We start from the raw sequence: 18727 nt of genomic DNA, 5'->3' as shown, positions 1-18727 counted from the left end.
CCTAACTTTGAAGTATAGTTGAATACTAACCCTAATTTAATCTCAAACTTTTTATAACCTTAATTGACCCCTAATCCTAGTTAAACCATAACCAAACACTAGCTATGATTTAGCCATAATCTTAACTTAAAATCTAACCCTAACCCAAATCTTTTTCATAGAACCTGACCCTAATTGAACCTTAGACCTAACCCTATCCATGACCCTAATTGAACCCTAACCCTAACAGTAATGTTAATTGAATCTTAACCCAAACATTAACACTAACTTTAATCATAACCCTAATTAAACCCTTATCTTAATCCTAACCCCAATGGAACCCTAATTAAGTTGTAAACCTAACCCTAACTCTAACCTTAACCTTAGTTGAATCCTATTCCAATTGTAACCCCAATTCAACCCTAACCCAAATCGAACTCTAATTGTACCCTAAATTATAACCAACCAAAATTGAACATGCTCCAATTTGAATATTAACTAAACACTAAGTGTAATTTGAGCTCTAATCTAACCCTAAGACAACTTTTTTGTAGAACCTTAATCCTAACCTTCTTTCATTGAACCCTAATAGAACCTTAAGCTTAGCAAAACCCTAACCTGAAGTGAACCCTAACCCTAATTGGACTCTAGCCTTATAATCATGACTTCAATCCTAATTGAACATTAATTGAGTCATAACCCTGAACCTAAGTGAACCCTAAACATGAGCATAACCCAAATTAAACCTAACTTTAGTCAAACCCTAATTGAACCCTAAATCTAACCCTAATTGAAGCTTTACCCTTATTGAACACTAGCACCAATTGAACTCTAAGCTAAATGTAACTCTACTTAAACATTAATCCAGATTGAACCTTACATAAACACTAATGTTAATTGAGTCATAATCCTAAAGTTAAACTTAACCCTTATCCTAATCTTAACCCCAACCTTAACCGTAACTCTATCCTTAAACTTTTTCATAGAACCCTAACCTTAGCCCCAACTATAAACCCTAATAGAACCATAACCTTGATTGAACTCTAAGCCTAATTGTATGATTAACCTGATTTGAATCTTAACCCTAATTGAACCTTGGTTGAATGTTAACCCTTACCTTGATTCATAATGCTAATTCAACTCTACGTATACAATGAAATTGAGAACTCAAAATATTGTAAAACCTAATAAGATTCAACCACATAACCTAGTTCTACAACGAATCCACCATACACCAATGAAGAACCTAAAAACATGCAAACAACAAATATGAAAGATTTTACTGTCACATGCTCATTAGGGTTTGATCTGCATTGTTTCCTATCTACATTGACCTTGCTTGATATTGATTATGGTTGCTCTCATATTTGTATTATGCACAAGAGCTCAATAGAGAATGGATTGTGGTTGTGTATGCAATTTGACAGAGTGTAGACATTTGATAGAATGATCGAGATTTTGGAGGGATAGGGAAAGGATCCTCTTTTATAGGGAGCACCCTAGAAATGTAGGGCTAGGATTAAGAGGTGAAAAGATAAATGGTCGGCTCAGATTAGAGGGTAAGTATAGAAAATAGGAAAATATTGAAGAGATGGTTAAAGGTAAATTAAGAGATGAATGACAAGTGTCATGGAGGGAAAAAGCTAATGAATCAATTAAATAAATAGAAGAGGTGGGGCAAATTAAATAAATAAAATATTTATTTAATTTGGGGAAAGGATTGTTTAAATAAATAAAAATATCTATTTAAATGGGGAAAGGCTAGAAGAGGATTAGTGAATTAATTAAATAAATAAGGATCTATTTAATTAATAGAAGGCTTAGGATAAAAATAATTAAATAAGGCTACGACAATTTTAGGTGTCTACATTTTGCCCCTCTTTGAGACAATGTAGCTTGTTGCATTTTTTCAAAGAAAAATAAAGCACAGGTACGATAAGTAGCCCTTGGTAAGGAAGAAGATAAGCCCCCTCAAGAGATTGGGTGAAAAAAATTCAAAAAATTCTGACAATCTCTCGAAAAGAAAATGGCTAGAAAAGGGTAACAGGGTGAAAGGTAGGTGAGAAAATGATGAAGACGAGCGAGAACAAGAGATCATGACGGCCACAAAGAGTCACCATGAGCACCTAGGGTTAGCACCCCTATAAATAGGAGCTTGGAAGAGGGACCACCTCATTTGCATCCATCACTTTCATTGTTCACAACGTAGAGTGAAGGAGAGGTTAAGAGTACAATAGTAGAGCCATGGTAGAGAGATTCCACCGATTTGAACATTGCCAACGACACAAGCGACTCGAGGAGTATGGAGAGCTGGTATGTATCCTATCGTACTTTCGATTTCATGCATTTTATGCATCATAAATAGGGCTAGTTTGCATTTTGCCAAAAACGTAGCAGTTAGGAAAAATGCCAAAACCGTGTCTATGTACATTCTTAGTGCATCTAGGTTGTGTGGTAGCATGTCTATGTTTTTATCTTGTATAGAGTCTGAGAAACTACATCTATGGTGAAAAATGCGTTTATGGTCAAAATGTGTTTAGGGTCAATGCTAGCATGTTTGTGATAAGCAACGTGTTTCGGTCAAAGTGTGTTTGTGGCTTTGATAAGTACATCTATGGTTTGTTAGCGTGTCTATGATAAACATAAGCGTACATAGGGTAGAAGTGCTTTTTTCCACTATAAAACTACGTATAGGGATTGCTAGCATGTTTGTGATAAACATAAGCACGTTTATGATCCCAATAAAGGCAAAATAGGTTTTTGTTGTGATAAGTGGGAATGGCCAATAGGATAAGTCGTCAGATAGATGAAATCCAATGAGTGCCCTAGCAAGATAGGTTGCAAAGCGATTGATGAAGCTAATAAAGTTGATGAAGTCATGATATAGAGATGATAAAGAGCTCAGGTAAAGCTAACAAGATTTCGATGCTAATGTGACTGCACTTGTGATTGCAGGCTAATTTAGCCCCATTGAATTCTTGCGAGAGATTCTTGCATAGTTAGAGATTGAGACCAAAGATGACGGAGGATGATCATGTGACCCTAGCAAAGTTGGGATTATGGCACACTACCTTCATGCTTGAGATTCAAACGAATCTCGGGTTGCTATCTACATTGGCCTAGTGGTGGTACAATGAGAACTGCACCTTCCACTTGCCTATTGGGGAAATATCTGTCACACTAGAGGATGTCTACCACATATTGTGCATTCTCGTCCATAAAGAGATGGTGGTTTACAACTGAGAGGGTGGGGATATTGATGCTTTGTGTCGTGTATTTGATTGCCAGGATTTAGAGGTCCACAACAGTCATATCAAGTGGGACGAGATGTATGAGGTGGGGTTGGTCAAATCGACTCGAGCAACAATTCAAAGGAGTGATCAATGGCTATATTTGTCCAAACAGCATGACATGTGGGATGTCCATTGGTTGGAGTCGATCCATTGATATGATGCTCTCACATGGGACTCGGTTTTCTTGGGGGCCATGCATGTTGGCTCACTTATACCATGATCTACATCAAGTTGTCTACCTCGGTTGCTATGGGATATCTCCAGGTGTCACACTGCTTCACATTATAGTCACGAGGTCGGTGTGCTATAGAGGATGTGTGGTTGGACAACCCTGTGCGCATATGTACAGTATGATCATCTCCCAACCTCGGCTTGGGAAGATGGAGTATTGACATAGAGTTATAGATGACATAGATATAGTCATTTGGAGATTGTATTTAGATTGCGAGCCTTGGGAGGTGGACGATGTGGAGCTTCCATACTACTTTCAGACCAAGTGCTTGATCAGGAAGACATTGTACATCATAGAGAGACACCTCCTTGACAGGGTATCTAGACAGTTTGGCAGGATACAAGGACAACCTCTAGGATCCACAAAATTTGACCAACCTCTAGATATACCTCGATGGGGACCATGCTTATCATACAAGGTTGTTGTTATGGAGTTCCTGATTTGACTCCTTTGCTATGAGATTAGAGGCTTGATGTAGCAGATGCAAGGATGACAACCGACTATGAGGCATACTTTAGAGCACATTTGTTTCCAGTCTTGATAGCTATTGGATAGATGATGCCAAGGCTTGAGGATGACACAAATGGAGAGATGCCTATCAAACAGTGCAAGAGGAGAAGGAGAGGCAGTGAGTTAGAGGGGGACAATGAGGGGGATGGAGGGAGAGGTGGACGAACAACTAGGTCACCATGGGGGAGAGGAGGTAGGATATATGTTCTAGGTGTAAAGTGCCACCTCTATAGGCACAAAGACTAGATATACGGGTACAGGGACAAGTACCAATTGTACAAGTATAGGATGCACATCTTTAGGCTAAGGGAGAGGGGAGATATTTTGTAGGTCAAGGATGGGATTGGGAGGGTCGTTATGAGTAGCCTAGGGGAGGAGATGGATGGGGTTGGGATGAGCCAGCTGATTTTGGGGCCATGAGAGCCCAGACATAGATTTTTGAGGACTAGGTACAGGTCCAGGAAAGACAAATCACATTGCTCAAAGAGCAAGTTTGGATAGTTATAGTTGAGAGGGATGCAGCAATCGAGAGATACAACAGGGTAGAGGCAGCCATAGAGAGTGTCTAGGCCACAAGTTAGGGCAATGTTGCCTTAGGGATGGATTATGTCTATAGGGACACTCAAGAGATAATATATTAGTGGAACCTATATGAGTTCGACGTTGCAGTTAGCCAAAGAGTAGACAATTTTGCAATGATGTCTGAGGCGAGGAGTTGATAATGACGAGAGATGTTATATAGCATAGGAGTCATGGGGCCTCCTAGAGTAGGGACAACGATAGGCTCAACAAGGGAAAGTCCTTTAGGAGCTTAGCGTCCACATAGACCATGAGGGTCAGAGGGTGAGAGTTTATCATAGCTTTGTTTAGATCCATTTTTGTACATGTACTTTATTTTTGTATGATGATATAGACACCTATGGGTGATTTTGTAGCCATTTTTGAGATACTAACATCATTGTATCATGACATTATTATTTTTTGATATATATGAGATGAGACCTATCCCTGGCAGCTATATGCTTATGTGATGATGTATGTTGATTACGATGTGTACTTATGATGTGATGATTCTGATATACATGTTCATGATTCTATATGCTCTTATATGATCTTGTTTATGCACTTGGTATGATGAGATGATTTCTATGATGCAACTATGATGTATGATTATAGATGCATGATGCCATTATGACCTATGTGATGATTTTTATGTGATGCAATAATGTAGATGCCTATGATGGACGATTTTATGACAAAATGATTTTTATGCCCCTACCATGATTATGATGTATGTCCTAGATTATAATAATGCTATGATATTGTTATGCTATGGACAAATATATGTACAATGATTACATATTAATGCAATGGATGCAGAATGTATGTGTATGAGATTTTGATGATATGTAGGACTAACTATGTGGTGATGCAGGATGCATGTAGGATTTATTTTTGGTTTGTCATTATACTTAGTTAGATGATGTGTGGCTATATGGGACAAGGGAAAATATGGAGGGATCAATCAACAAACGGTAGAAGATATGGAGGTGAAATGAGCTTCTTGTGTGTTTATCATCATTGAGCTTATTATGGCAAATGTTAGGTGACCATCCAGATATAGGTTCGACCTAGATAGTCATTTGTATGATTTGCATGGAGATCAAACAATCACAAACAAGGAATACCCTTGTTCACCCTAGACTCATAGTGTCCTCATATCCTTGGACGAGCCATAGTGTTACTAAGAGACCATCCACAAGAAACAAAATAGGTGATCATGCCCCCATCCTGGCCACTCTAGTCCATAGACATCCTTGAGAATCATACGAAACATGACACTAGAAAAGATTGAATCAAAATAAAATCAAGGACTTGACACAAACATAAACTAAAATCTTCAAGTCAATAAGTGAATCTTGCCACATATATTAACATGTTCGATCTGATCACAATGTTGTCGTCCTTATAAAGGACAAATAGCGCTAAAGAACCTATTGTGATCAAAGTCTACCAAAAATATTGATTTGTTGAAAGCCGAGTATTGCTTGTGCCTCATCTGAAATTTACATACTCAATAAAACTGATACTTTATTGCAAAGAAGAGCAAAAAATTTATTGTTTATTGGGGATACAAGTAATCTTTTTATTGTGGATAGTGCATGAAAAGAAGGAATGCAAAGACAATGCTCCTCACAACAGGCGATGCCAAGGATCCACCTCCATCAATAGGTTTAGGATATACCCCAAGTTATACATAGGACCTGATTTATTCTGGGTGAAAGGGGATGATAGAAAGGATTTATTATGGATGGGAAACCGACCCTAGGTAGATCAACAACAAGACATGATGGGGATGAGTATGTTTTATTATGGATTGGAGGGTTGAGTGTGTGCAAAGTGAAAAGGTGATATTGCGTCTTGAAGGAGGGAGGAGCAAAAGTCCCTACACATGGCGTCAATAACCTGGTTTTCACCATGGTACTTGCCCAAGGTGCCACCAAAGTGGTTTTCATTGTTGGACGAATTTATTTATCTTTACTTTTTTCAATTTTTCTAATTTTTTCTTTCACAAGGCACCTCTTGTTAGGTTTTCACCAAAGTGATGATTTTTTTTAATTTTTGTATTTTTACTATATTTTTTTTTTAAGTTTTCAATAGATTTCTCTGAAAAGCTATATGTAGAACCTACAAAGGCGCATGTTGTTGATAGGATCATACAATGGTTCTCCTTCAAGGGTCGATACCTGATATGTACTTGAGCCATAAACTTTTGTTATGACATAAGGCCCAAGCCAATTTGGTTCAAACTTACCCCTTTTGTCTTTGTCCTACTAATTTTTGGGGTTTTCTCTTAGGACCAAGTCACCTACCTCAAAATTGTGAGATTTCATATTATGATTATAACTGTTGCCCATGCGTTGTTTTGATTAAGAAAAAGAAGGTATTTGAAAGGTACCCGAACCTTATACAAGCCAGGAGAGAGAACTGCTAAAAAAAGTGCTTGGTCACTTGAAAAAACAAAATGAACCCACCAAAGGGGATCAACTAAACACAACATAGCATAATAAAGTATCTCGGAACAGATAGCTAAAGGAAAGCAAAAAGACAGCAAAGAGACCTAAACAGGGACAACAATAGAAACTAAATACTATTCATAATTTCCTCAATGTGAAGAACCATTTGTTTCATGTTGTTCGTTGAGGTCTTCAGATCCTCCATCTCACAACCTTCGATGTTGCCTTTTTTCTTTGTGTTGGCTCTAGTCCTCCTTTCATGCCCTTTCTTGTTCAACTGCTCTTTATCACCCTCCTTATCTGCATCATTCTTGATCCTGTTAATAAGGATGTTCATGTTGTCCACCGAGGATTTGAGGATTTGGAAGTTTTGATCGGCTATCTTCTTTACATTGAGCTCCAACTTATCAATTCTGGTGCTGAAATCTTTCATTTTGTTTTCCATTTCCTTAGGATCTCCCATCTGGTTATCCTTTTTCTCCGTTGCCATAATTTTTCCAACCATGCATTCAATAGCTGCCCATGTGTTGTTGATATGCTTTGAGGTGATTGAATTCATTATGTCAACGCTCATCTAGCAATTCTAAATCCTGCAAGCGGGAGAGCCTGTAGTCTTCATCTTTGATAAGATCGTGTAAGGAGACTAGTAAAGGAAAATCAACCTCAATGGGAAAGATGGCTTCGACACCATAGACAAGTGAATAGGGGTAGCTCCAATAGGGGTGTGAACACTTGTGCGATAGGCCCAAAGTGCGGGATTGAGTTGGATGTGTTGATTGTGGCCAGCATTATCGATTGTCTTTTTAAGGATTCTGGGAATATTTTGTTTGACACCTTAGCTTGACCATTACCTTGGGGGTAGCATGGAGTAGAGAAGTGATGGTGGATATAGAATTGGTCACAAAGCTCATGCACATCATGATTTTTGAAGGGGCGCCCATTATCTATGACGATGGAAGGGGAAACATCGTATCAACAAATGATGTGATTGAGGATAAAATTTGCAATATGCTTACCAATGACTTGGGTGAGGGGGACAACCTCAATCCATTTTATGAAATACTTAGTGGCTATGATAATGAATTTTTGGTTCTTGGAGGATGGAGGGTGAATCTTTCCCACATGACCGAGTCCCCACTAACAAAAGGGCCATGGCGTGGCGATCGGTTGAAGTTCTTGTGCTAGTTCATGTATTAGAATTTCATGAATTTGATATTGCTTACATTTCTTGACAAACTAACATGCATCCTTTTCCATCATGGGCCAATAATAACCAGTCCTCATAAGTTTCTTGGCTAAGGTTGGACCACTAGAGTGAGCCCCACATATATCTATGTGGACTTCACGCAATGTGGATTAACCTTCCTCACTTTCTAAACATCTAAGAAGAGTACCATCGAGACCCCATCGCCAAAGCGTGTCAGCAATAATAACATAGCGGGAGGTTTGGTGGATGAAGGTATGATGCTGGTTGTTGGAAAGGTTGGGTGGAAGGGTGTTATTGAGAAGGTAGGTGAAAATGTTGTTATGCCAACAGGAATCAGGACCAATAATGCATATTGATTTAGATGGAGTGATCTCATATGCAAGAACCAAAATATTGTCCACCAAGAACTTAAAGTGGGTTGTATTTTGTGGCATAATGATCAAGGAGCCAATGGTAGCCATGACATCTGTAGATCGGTTGTTTTCTCTTGGTATCTCCTCAAAGGTTATCTTTGTGAAGTATTTCTTGAAATCATTCACCATTTTCTTGTAAGGCATTAGTTTCTCATCTTTTGTTTGATAATCATCACTTGTTTAACAAATCACAAGTTGGAGGTCACCAAAAACATGAATTTTTTGGATTCTCCATTGTACTACAATACATAGACATGTAGTTAATTCCTCGTACTCTGTAATGTTGTTTGTGCAAGGGAAAGATAACCAATATGACTTAGGAATATAATCCTCTTGAGGTGTGATGATAAGTATGCTTGCTCCCACTCCTTGTTGTGTAAAGAATCCATCAAAATAAACTTGCCATAATTTTGACTTTGTCACTGTGATGCTGGATTAATCTTAAAATTATGGTACAAGAGGAGAGTCATCATCATTGGTGCATCTACAATTTGATTTGCAATGACCTGTCCTCAATGTCAAATTTACTATTACCCGCTTAGCCAACCTACCCATGAGAGTCACCTTATTGAGTAGATACTTAAGTGGATTAATTCTTGCTACAAGCTTTGTTTTATGAGTTACCATGTAATGTCACATGCTCAATTGAAGTGTAATTAATATCATATCCTACCAAAGTGTGGATGATGTAGTACATGACTCGTTCTTTTCCTTCATGGTCTTGTTGTGCCAAAAGTTCCCTCAATGTTGTTGTAGATGCTAATATGTAGAGTAACAATTGGTTTCCTTGAATTAGTGGCATGAGCATCGATATATTCAAGAGAGAGTCTATAAGAAATTGAAAATCTTGTTGGCACTTGTCATCCCACTTAAACTTGATATTATCATGTAGCAAATGTTGAAACAAATGACATTTATCTATGAGTTCTGCTATGAATCTGCGAATTGATTGGAGCTTTCCTTTTAATGATCTTAGTTGACTAATGTTATTAGGTGGAGGCATTTCTATAATTGCTCTGACTTTGGTTGGATTTACTTGGATTCCTCTTTGTGATACTATGTATCCTAGGAGTTTCCTAGAGGTCATTCAAAAGATACATTTCTAAGGATTTAATTTGACTTTGTACTTCTCCAAACGATAAAAAACCATTGATAGAAGATCCAAATGTCCTTCTCTTGTAATTGATTCGCCTAAAAGGTCATTAACATAGTCCTCCATGGTAACATGCATGATGTCATGAAAAATTGATGTCATTGGTCTCTGATATGTGGTACTTGTGTTCTTCAATCCCAAGGGCATGACATTCCAACAAAAATTACCCCATGGACAAGTGAATATTGTCTTGTGTTGATCTTCAGGTGTTATCTTGATTTGATTGTATTTGGAGAATCCATCCATAAGTGACAACATTGTATGACTTATTGTGAGATCAATGATCAAATCAATATTTGGTAATGGGAAGTCATCCTTCAGACAAGCTTTGTTGATGTCTCTCAAATTGGTACATATCCTTATGTTGCCATCTTGTTTGCTAATAGTTACAACATTGTAAATCCATCCAGAGCAGTCCATTGGTCTGATGAAGGTTGATAACTCAATGATGAACAGTGAGTACCAAACCGGTACTGAGAGGGGGGGTGAATCAACATAGACACAAAAACTTTTCTTGAACTGGTTTGACTGCAAACAGTGCACTTGACAGACAATCACTAATACCAGTCTAAACCAGATTGCTACCGGTTAAACATAATGAGACTGTGAAAGACATAAACTGACAACACTTAGCTTTCCATACAACCTACTTCCTTATTTCCACTTTATCCTTATGCATAAACAAATATTCTATCATTCTGAGATACAATAATTTGCTAGATCAACATGATCTACCACTAAACAGGAAATAACAAAACATCACATGAAAGAGGCATCAGACATGACACACATATTTTTCACGTGGAAACCCAACTAGGAAAAAGCACGATGGGGATGAATACCCACAAGTTTTTTTGGAACTCTTTAGAAGTCCACTCTGTTAGGAGCCTAGTCCGATTAAAGATTGTTACAACAGATTCTGTTAGGAACCAATCCTGCTAGGGATCACCCGGTTAAGGGATGGCTAGAATACCCGATTAAGGGTTAAACCCTATTAAAGGTTACCTTGTTAGAGGAGTTTATGAACTCAATGGCTTTGAGTCACCCTGTTAAAGGATTTATAGCAAGCTGGTTAAAGCTACCCTGTTAAGGGATTTTCCAACTGTTGAAGTGATTAGAGATCAATAGGTATTACAATGATCTGGTAATAGCACTCAATGCCAATGCAGATCCATTTTAGTTCCTTCCTTCTGCACACACACTTTGCAGGTATCAATTCTCTTATTTGGTCTGGCAAGAATCACGTATCTCTGCACTTAGATACACACACAACATTTACCAACAACTTCAACATGAAGCACAACATCGACCTTATAGGAAACAGATAGGTCAGTAGCATAAACCCCAAAACCCTAAACATTTAGGTTGAGCAATTCAGTTGGTTCAATCCTGACCATTGAACACTTTGCATTTGAATACAACGGTGTTAAACAAATCTCAAGACATTCTCCATCGTTCATTCTTCACCGCTTCTTGGAGGCGATAACCCATCACGCGTTCATCACCGTTTGTAGGGACTTCGCACATTCCCAAGGTAGATAGGATCAATCCCCTTCATGCAAGATCCTTCATGGGCACGAGGCTGACGTGGCAACACGATCTGATCTCCATTACAATGCTAACTCATCACACAATGCCATCGGTTGAATCACACAGGCTCAAGACACTTCAACCGAAAACCCTGAGGCTGGGACTACCAACCGGTAGTCATACCATATTGAACCTTGATAGAAAACATTCCATATACCGGTTCACTTGGACAAACATACCACTTCAGCTTTTGCACATATATCGGTTCACGATATTATACCAGTTCACTTTGCCAGTTGTTTAAATTCAATAAACTGGTTCATCTTCAACATATTACCGGTTCACTCTAGCATATTGACATCAATGACAACACAATATCATCATGTCAACATACTCTACACATATGCCAACAATCTCCCCCTTTGGCATTGATGGCAATATACAAAGATATCTCTCTTTCTGCATCTTCTCCTTAATACTGCAAATATCTTCTCCGCTTCACATCTTCTCCCCCTTTGAAAACAATGCCAAAGTGGAGGCACGAGCTTCCCTATTCCACTATGTTGCTCCCCCTGAGGAGTAGCATCCTTAAACACATCAATCCTGAAGAGATATAGCAAAGTAAGATCTGACTGATGTGGAGCACAAACCTTTAGTTTACCTCTTGAAGGGGCAACACCCCTAATTCACCTCTCAGATAGGTAAAAGTAGCCTTTAGTAAAGGCTTGGTGAATATGTCTGCTAACTGCTCCTTACTGGAAACATGTTCCAATACCACCTCTTTGTTCTGAACCTTTTCCCTCAAGAAATGACACTTGAGTTCAAAGTGCTTGGTTCTAGCATGTAAAACCGGATTCTTGGAGATGTTAATTGCACTTGTATTGTCATAAAATATACTTACCGGTTCAAATACAAGAACTTTGAAGTCATTCAATACATGCTTCATCCAAATAGTCTGGGTGCAGTTCATAAAAGCTGCAACATACTCCGCTTCTGCTGTAGACTGAGAGATACTACTTTGCTTTTTACTCATCCATGAGACCAGTCTACCGCCGAGAAATAATGCACCACTGGTTGTGCTCTTCCAGTCATCCACTTTACCAGCCCAATCAGCATCTGTGAACACTTTCAGGTTGAAATCATCATTGTATGGATACCATAATCCATAGTCAATAGTTCCCTTCAGATATCTAAGAATCCGCTTGACTGCTACTAAGTGGGATTCTCTTGGGCTTTTCTGAAACCGAGTGGTAATATCCACTGCATGTGCAATGTCCGGTCTGCTATGCACTACATAATGCAACTTACCAATTATTGATCGGTATTCCTTCTCATTTACCAATGCCGAGTCATCCTCTTTTGATAGTTTACAACTGGTCACCATTGGTGTACCAACCGGTTTGTTGTCTTCCATGCCAAAGGTCTTTAACACCTCTTTGACATACTTGGACTGAGTAATAAAGATTCCATTTTTTATTTGCTGAATCTGCAGTCCAATGAAGAACTTAATCTCCCCTATGAGTGACATCTCAAATTCCTTCTTCATCTCATCTGCAAAGTCATGACTCATCTTGTCATCTCCACCAAAGATTATGTCATCAACAAATACTTCACAGATTAGAATCTAATCTCCTTCTGATTTCAAGTAGATGTTGCTATCTTCACTTGTTCTTTCAAATCCAATCTTCACAAGATGGGAGTGCAGGTGTTCATACCATGCTCTAGGTGCCTGCTTCAGTCCATACAAGGCTTTATGTAGCCTACACACCATGTCACTATCTTCTGATAGGGCAAACCCATCTGGTTGCTCTATATACACCTCTTCTTCAAGTATTCCATTTAGAAATGCAGATTTTACATCCATTTGGTAGACCTTGAATCCTTTAAAAGCTGCATATGCAAGAAGCATATGAACTCCTTCCAATCTTTCTACTGGAGCAAAGGTTTCTCCGTAGTCTTCTCCTTCTTCTTGGGCATATCCTTTACATACTAGTCTGGCTTTGTTCCTTACCACTGTGCCATCCTCATTCAGTTTATTTCTGAAGACCCATTTGGTTCAAATGACATTTTTATGCTCCGGTCTGGGTACCAAAGACCATGTACCATTCTTTTCTATCTGATCAAGTTCCTCTTCCATTGCCTTGATCCAGTCTTCATCTTTATGTGCCTCTTTGAATGATTTAGGCTCAAATTCAAAGATCATACATGAGTTTTCTCTGACCTTTCTTCTTGTAAGAATTCCTGCATCTTTGTCTCCTATGATCTGCTTTGGATCATGATTGAGTTTTACATACCTAGGTATATTCTTAATAGATTCCTCTTGCTTTTCTTCTTCATCCTCATCTTCATCAACATCAGCATCCACCGGTGTAGGAGCACAATTACTGGTACTGGGTTGATTTGCAACCGGTTCCCAGAAGATTGCTACCAGTTCATCTCCTACATGCTCTCTGTCGGTTTCCTCAGGTTTCTCAGAGTTTTCATCAACCCTAACATTGATGCTTTCAACAATTATTTGAGTCCTATTGTTGAAACATTTGAGAGCTTTACTTTTGGTGGAATATCCTAAGAATATTCCCTCATCACATTTTGCATCGAATTTGCTCTGATGTTCACTCCTCTTGATATAACATTTGCTACCAAACACTCTGAAGTATCTTACTACTAGTGTCTTACCGATCCAGTACTCATAAGGAGTCTTATCCTTTCCTTTCTTGATGAGGACCTGGTTCATTGTGTAGATGGCAATGCTCACCGCTTCTCTCCAAAAGGTGTGAGCAACCTTTCCTTGGATCAACATAGTTCTAGCCACTTCAACCACAGTCCAGTTGTTCCTCTCTGCTAAGCCATTCTGTTGTGGAGTCTGGGGGGCAAACAGTTGCCTCTTGATGCCATTCTCTTCACAATATTTGTTGAATTCACCGAAAGTGAATTCCCCTCCTTGATTAGTTCTAAGGCATTTGATTCTTCTACCGCTTTCCTTTTCTACCAATGCTCTGAAAGCTTTGAACTTTCCAAAGGCTTCAGACTTGTCCTTCAAGAATGTGACCCACATCATTCGTGAGAAATCATCTGTAAGAATCATAAAATACCTATCTCCCTGCACACTCCTAGTTTTCATAGGACCACACAAATCAGTATGCACAAGATCAAGTAAATGGTCTGCAATGAAAGATTTACCTTTGAAGGTTGAGGAAGACATTTTCCCCAGTTGACACTCTCTGCAAAAAGGATTTTCCAGTTTGCTCAACATAGGCAATCCTCTAACTGCCTTGATCTTACTGGCCTTCACAATATTGTCAAAGTTTACATGGTAGAGTCTCCTATGCCATATCCAGCTGTCCTCAAACTTAGCCGTAAGACATGTACTGACATTAGCATTTACCTGAAATAGGTTACCTTTGGTCTGCATACCGGTAGCCATCAGTTCACCACTCTTTCCTTTGATTTTGCACACTCCATTTTTAAATTCCAGAGTGAGTCCATTATTATTCAGTTGAGCAACACTCAAAAGATTGTGCCTTAGACCTTCTACCCAATACACATTGTCAGCATTGCTTCTTCCATTTAGAGAGATGGACCCTCTGCCTTTTACCATACATGGTGCATCATTACCAAAACAAACCACACCACCATCATACTCTTCCAAAGATAGAAACTTACTCCGGTCACCAGTCATATGGTGAGAATGGCCACTGTCAATAATCCACTCATTGGAATTATCAAAGTGGGAGACAAGAGCCTTCTTGTCTGACACATCTTCCTTGACTGCTACAAACACAATATCTTCATTTTCTTCATCTTCTGATTCCTCATTAGTGACACCTTCATCAACTGCTACAAAACAGTTTCTCCAGTTTCCTCCTTTGAACTTCTTGAACTTTTTCGGTTTGTCCTTGCTATCACCATTAGGACAGTTTATAGCAATGTGTCCTATCCGGTTACAAGAAAAGCATTTCAAAGGGAGCTTACCTCTGTATTTACCGGTTCCCTTAGGAAGTCTCTTGGCAAGAAGAGCTTCAAATTCCATCAGGATCTCCTCATCATCCATTTCTCTACTCTGTCTTGGTTCACCATTGTTACTAGCTTCTTTGCCTTTTCTAGATGGTGCAACAGATGCTCTAAAGGATGATTCAGTCTTCTGAACACTGCCATCAAAACTATTTAGCTCATAGGCTGTCAACTTTGCAATGATGGAGTCTAGGGATACCATAGTCTTGTCTATTGACCTCAACTCCTGAATAGCAGCAACCCTTATTGCATAGACTGGTAATAAGGATCTCAAAACTTTGCTAACAACAGTGGAATCTTCCATTTTACCACCTGCACTCTTGAATCTCCAACAACAGTTTTGATTCTTATTCCATATTGTTGAATGGTCTCACCTTCAACCATCCGCATGCCTTCAAACTTTCCTATAAGGCTTTCTTCCTTAGCTTGTTTCACATGCTCATCACCGCCATAGATATTCTCAAGAGTATCCCATACTTCTTTGGGATTTTCTTTGTCCTAAACATCAATAAACTCAATGTTAGATAAACATTCTCAACATAGCTCCAATGTTGAGCATTCATGCTTCTGATGTATATCTTCATTTTGTCCTTCCATATTTTAAAGTTATCTCTGTTGAACTTTGGACCTTCCCTCTTCATCATTACAATAGGATCTTTCCCTCAAGCGGTTAAGCTTACAACATAGAGGACCTGGAGGACGCTCTAATACCAATTGATAACTCAATGGTGAACAGTGAGTACCAAACCAGTACTGAGGGGGGGGGGGGTGTGAATCAGTACAGACACAAAATTTTTCCTGAATTGGTTTGACTACAAATAGTGCACTTGACAAACAATCACTAATACTGGTCTAAACCAGATTACTACTAGTTAAACATAATGAGACGGTGAAAGACATAAACCGGCAACACTTAGCTTTCCATGCAACCTACTTCCTCATTTCCACTTTATCCTTATGCATAAACAAATATTCTATCATTCTGAGATACAATAATTTGCTAGATCAACATGATTCACCACTAAACAGGAAATAACAAAACATCACATGAAAGAGGCATCACACATGACACACATATTTTTCACGTGCAAACCCAACTGGGAAAAACCACGGTGGGGATGAATATGCACAAGTTGTTTTTGAACTCTTTAGAAGTCTGCTCTGTTAGGAGCCTAGTCCGGTTAAAGACTATTACAACAGGTTTTGTTAGGAACCGATCATGTTAGGGATCACCCGCTTAAGGGATGGCTAGAATACCCGGTTAAGGGTTAAACCCTGTTAAAGGTTACCTTGTTAGAGGAGTTTATGAACTCAATGGCTTTGAGTCACCCTGTTAAAGGGTTTACAGAAGCTGGTTAAAGCTGTTGGGAAATGGTGTTGTACACCTTGCATAATAATGGTTTATTATTGCATTATTTTATTATTGTGTGAGGTGGACAAAGAATTAAATTGTAATATCATTGTATTGTTGCACCTAGGAGCACCTAGATGGACGTGCAACATGTAGAGATCCTTTTGGATATTCTTGTAACCACTTGATGAGTTGTATTGACACATTGGTATTGTTATTTTATATTGGGGAATGTAATTGTGATAAAGTACCCAATATTAAATGAGGGTCATGGGTAGTTAAGGAAAATATTATTTTGTCACATGGTTTTGGGCACATGGTTTTGATGTAATACCACTTAGTGGTTTTGTGGTTGCTTGTTTCTATAAAAGCACCACAAGGGTAGTTGTTTGTGATAGGAAGCCAGGTTAGCATATGTGAAGAAGGAAGCATGGCATGGGATGTGTGGATTCATGCTTGATCACATGGAGTGCTTGGTTATGGCTGGGTTTTGAAGGCTTTCCATAGTTGTATTGTAATGGACGCATTGCTGATAATACATGGTGGATGATGCTTTTGGAGGCTGGGTTTTTCCCTCATGAGGGTTTTCCCAGGGTATATCTTGTGTCACATTTTGTGAGTATGTTGTCTATTCTTTGCATGTGGATCTTATGTGTTGATTTGGTTAAAATCTGAATTTGGGTTATGTGGAAATTGTCATGAATTGGCTGCGAATTCCCTTTCAAGTGGTATCAGAGCTATATGGTTTTAATGGTGTTTATAACCCTATGTGGAATCCATGAATGCATGAAGGAATGAAAAGACAAGACAAGATGTATGATTTTGCAGGTTGTTATTGCAGATCTATGTTGTTTGGATTTGCTGTTGTGATGGGTTGTTTGCAGATTTAGGGTTGGAAGATTTTTGGTCAATCCAGGGCATCATTGAAAAATGCTTCGAATGAGGGTTTTGGGGGTGAGATTTCATAGAAGACCCCGTGGCACAAAATGGACCTCATGGATGGATTCAGGTTGGCTGAGAGACGAATTTTGATATATAATTTGCCCTATTTCGATGAAGTTGGCCCAGGTTCAAAAAAAATTTAGACGGTACGGCCGTACGGCCGTACCGCCTGCATATTTCGTCGAAATTTTATTTTACCTACAAAATATTTTGTTTCGGATTTGCTTTTTTTTGGAAAAATTAAAAATTAAAAAAAAAATAAAAAACGGAAAAGGCGAAATTGAAATTGAATGAAAAAAAAAAAAATTAAGTGGTGGGGGGTCCGCAGACTCCCCCTCCCACTGTCTGCCGACAGCACTGGCAGTGGTACCAGTGACGGTACCACTGTCGGTACCGTTGACGGTGCCGGCAGTGGTACCGGCCACTGTACCCACCGCCGTGGCAGTGGTGGGGGCCCCGCAAGGGGTAACCCCCGTGGGGTTATAAACCCACGTGAAACCTTTTAAAAAAAACAAACAAACAATTTTTAAATTCCGCCCAATATTTTTAAATTCGGATTTTTTGAAATTCGAATTTTTAATAAAGTTTTTAAAACTTTGTAATATATTATTTGCCATGTAATTATTTTATGTGCCATATATTATTTTGGAGGGGTTAGGCCAAGGGCCGACCCGGAGGAGTTTTTGAAATGGATTTTTGGCACATTGGGAAAAATGATGAAATTATTTTTATGGCATATTGGGCATTTTTTAAAACTTTTGGAGTCCAGACTTGCATTTATAGCTGAATTGGCTGTTTTTCTTCAACTGAGCATAACTCGGGCATATGATGTCAGTTTTTTGACTTCTTACAGTCATTGGAAAGGTGGTTGAATGAACTTCATGTTTTTATCATTAGTTTTTCCAGATTTTGCTGTTTGGACAGTGAAATGTCAGCTGGAAGTGATAGGTACCTTTATGGCTTTGAGAGGTCATAACTTGAGCATACGGAGTCATATTTTGGACTTCGAATAGTCGATGGAAAGCTCTTGGAGAGCACTACAGTTTGACTCAGGTTTGGGGCAGATTTGGAATGATTTATATGCTGATA

This window comes from Cryptomeria japonica, chromosome 7 (assembly GCF_030272615.1).
Source record: "Cryptomeria japonica chromosome 7, Sugi_1.0, whole genome shotgun sequence".
Lineage (NCBI taxonomy): Eukaryota > Viridiplantae > Streptophyta > Pinopsida > Cupressales > Cupressaceae > Cryptomeria > Cryptomeria japonica.
This window is presented reverse-complemented; position numbering follows the sequence as displayed.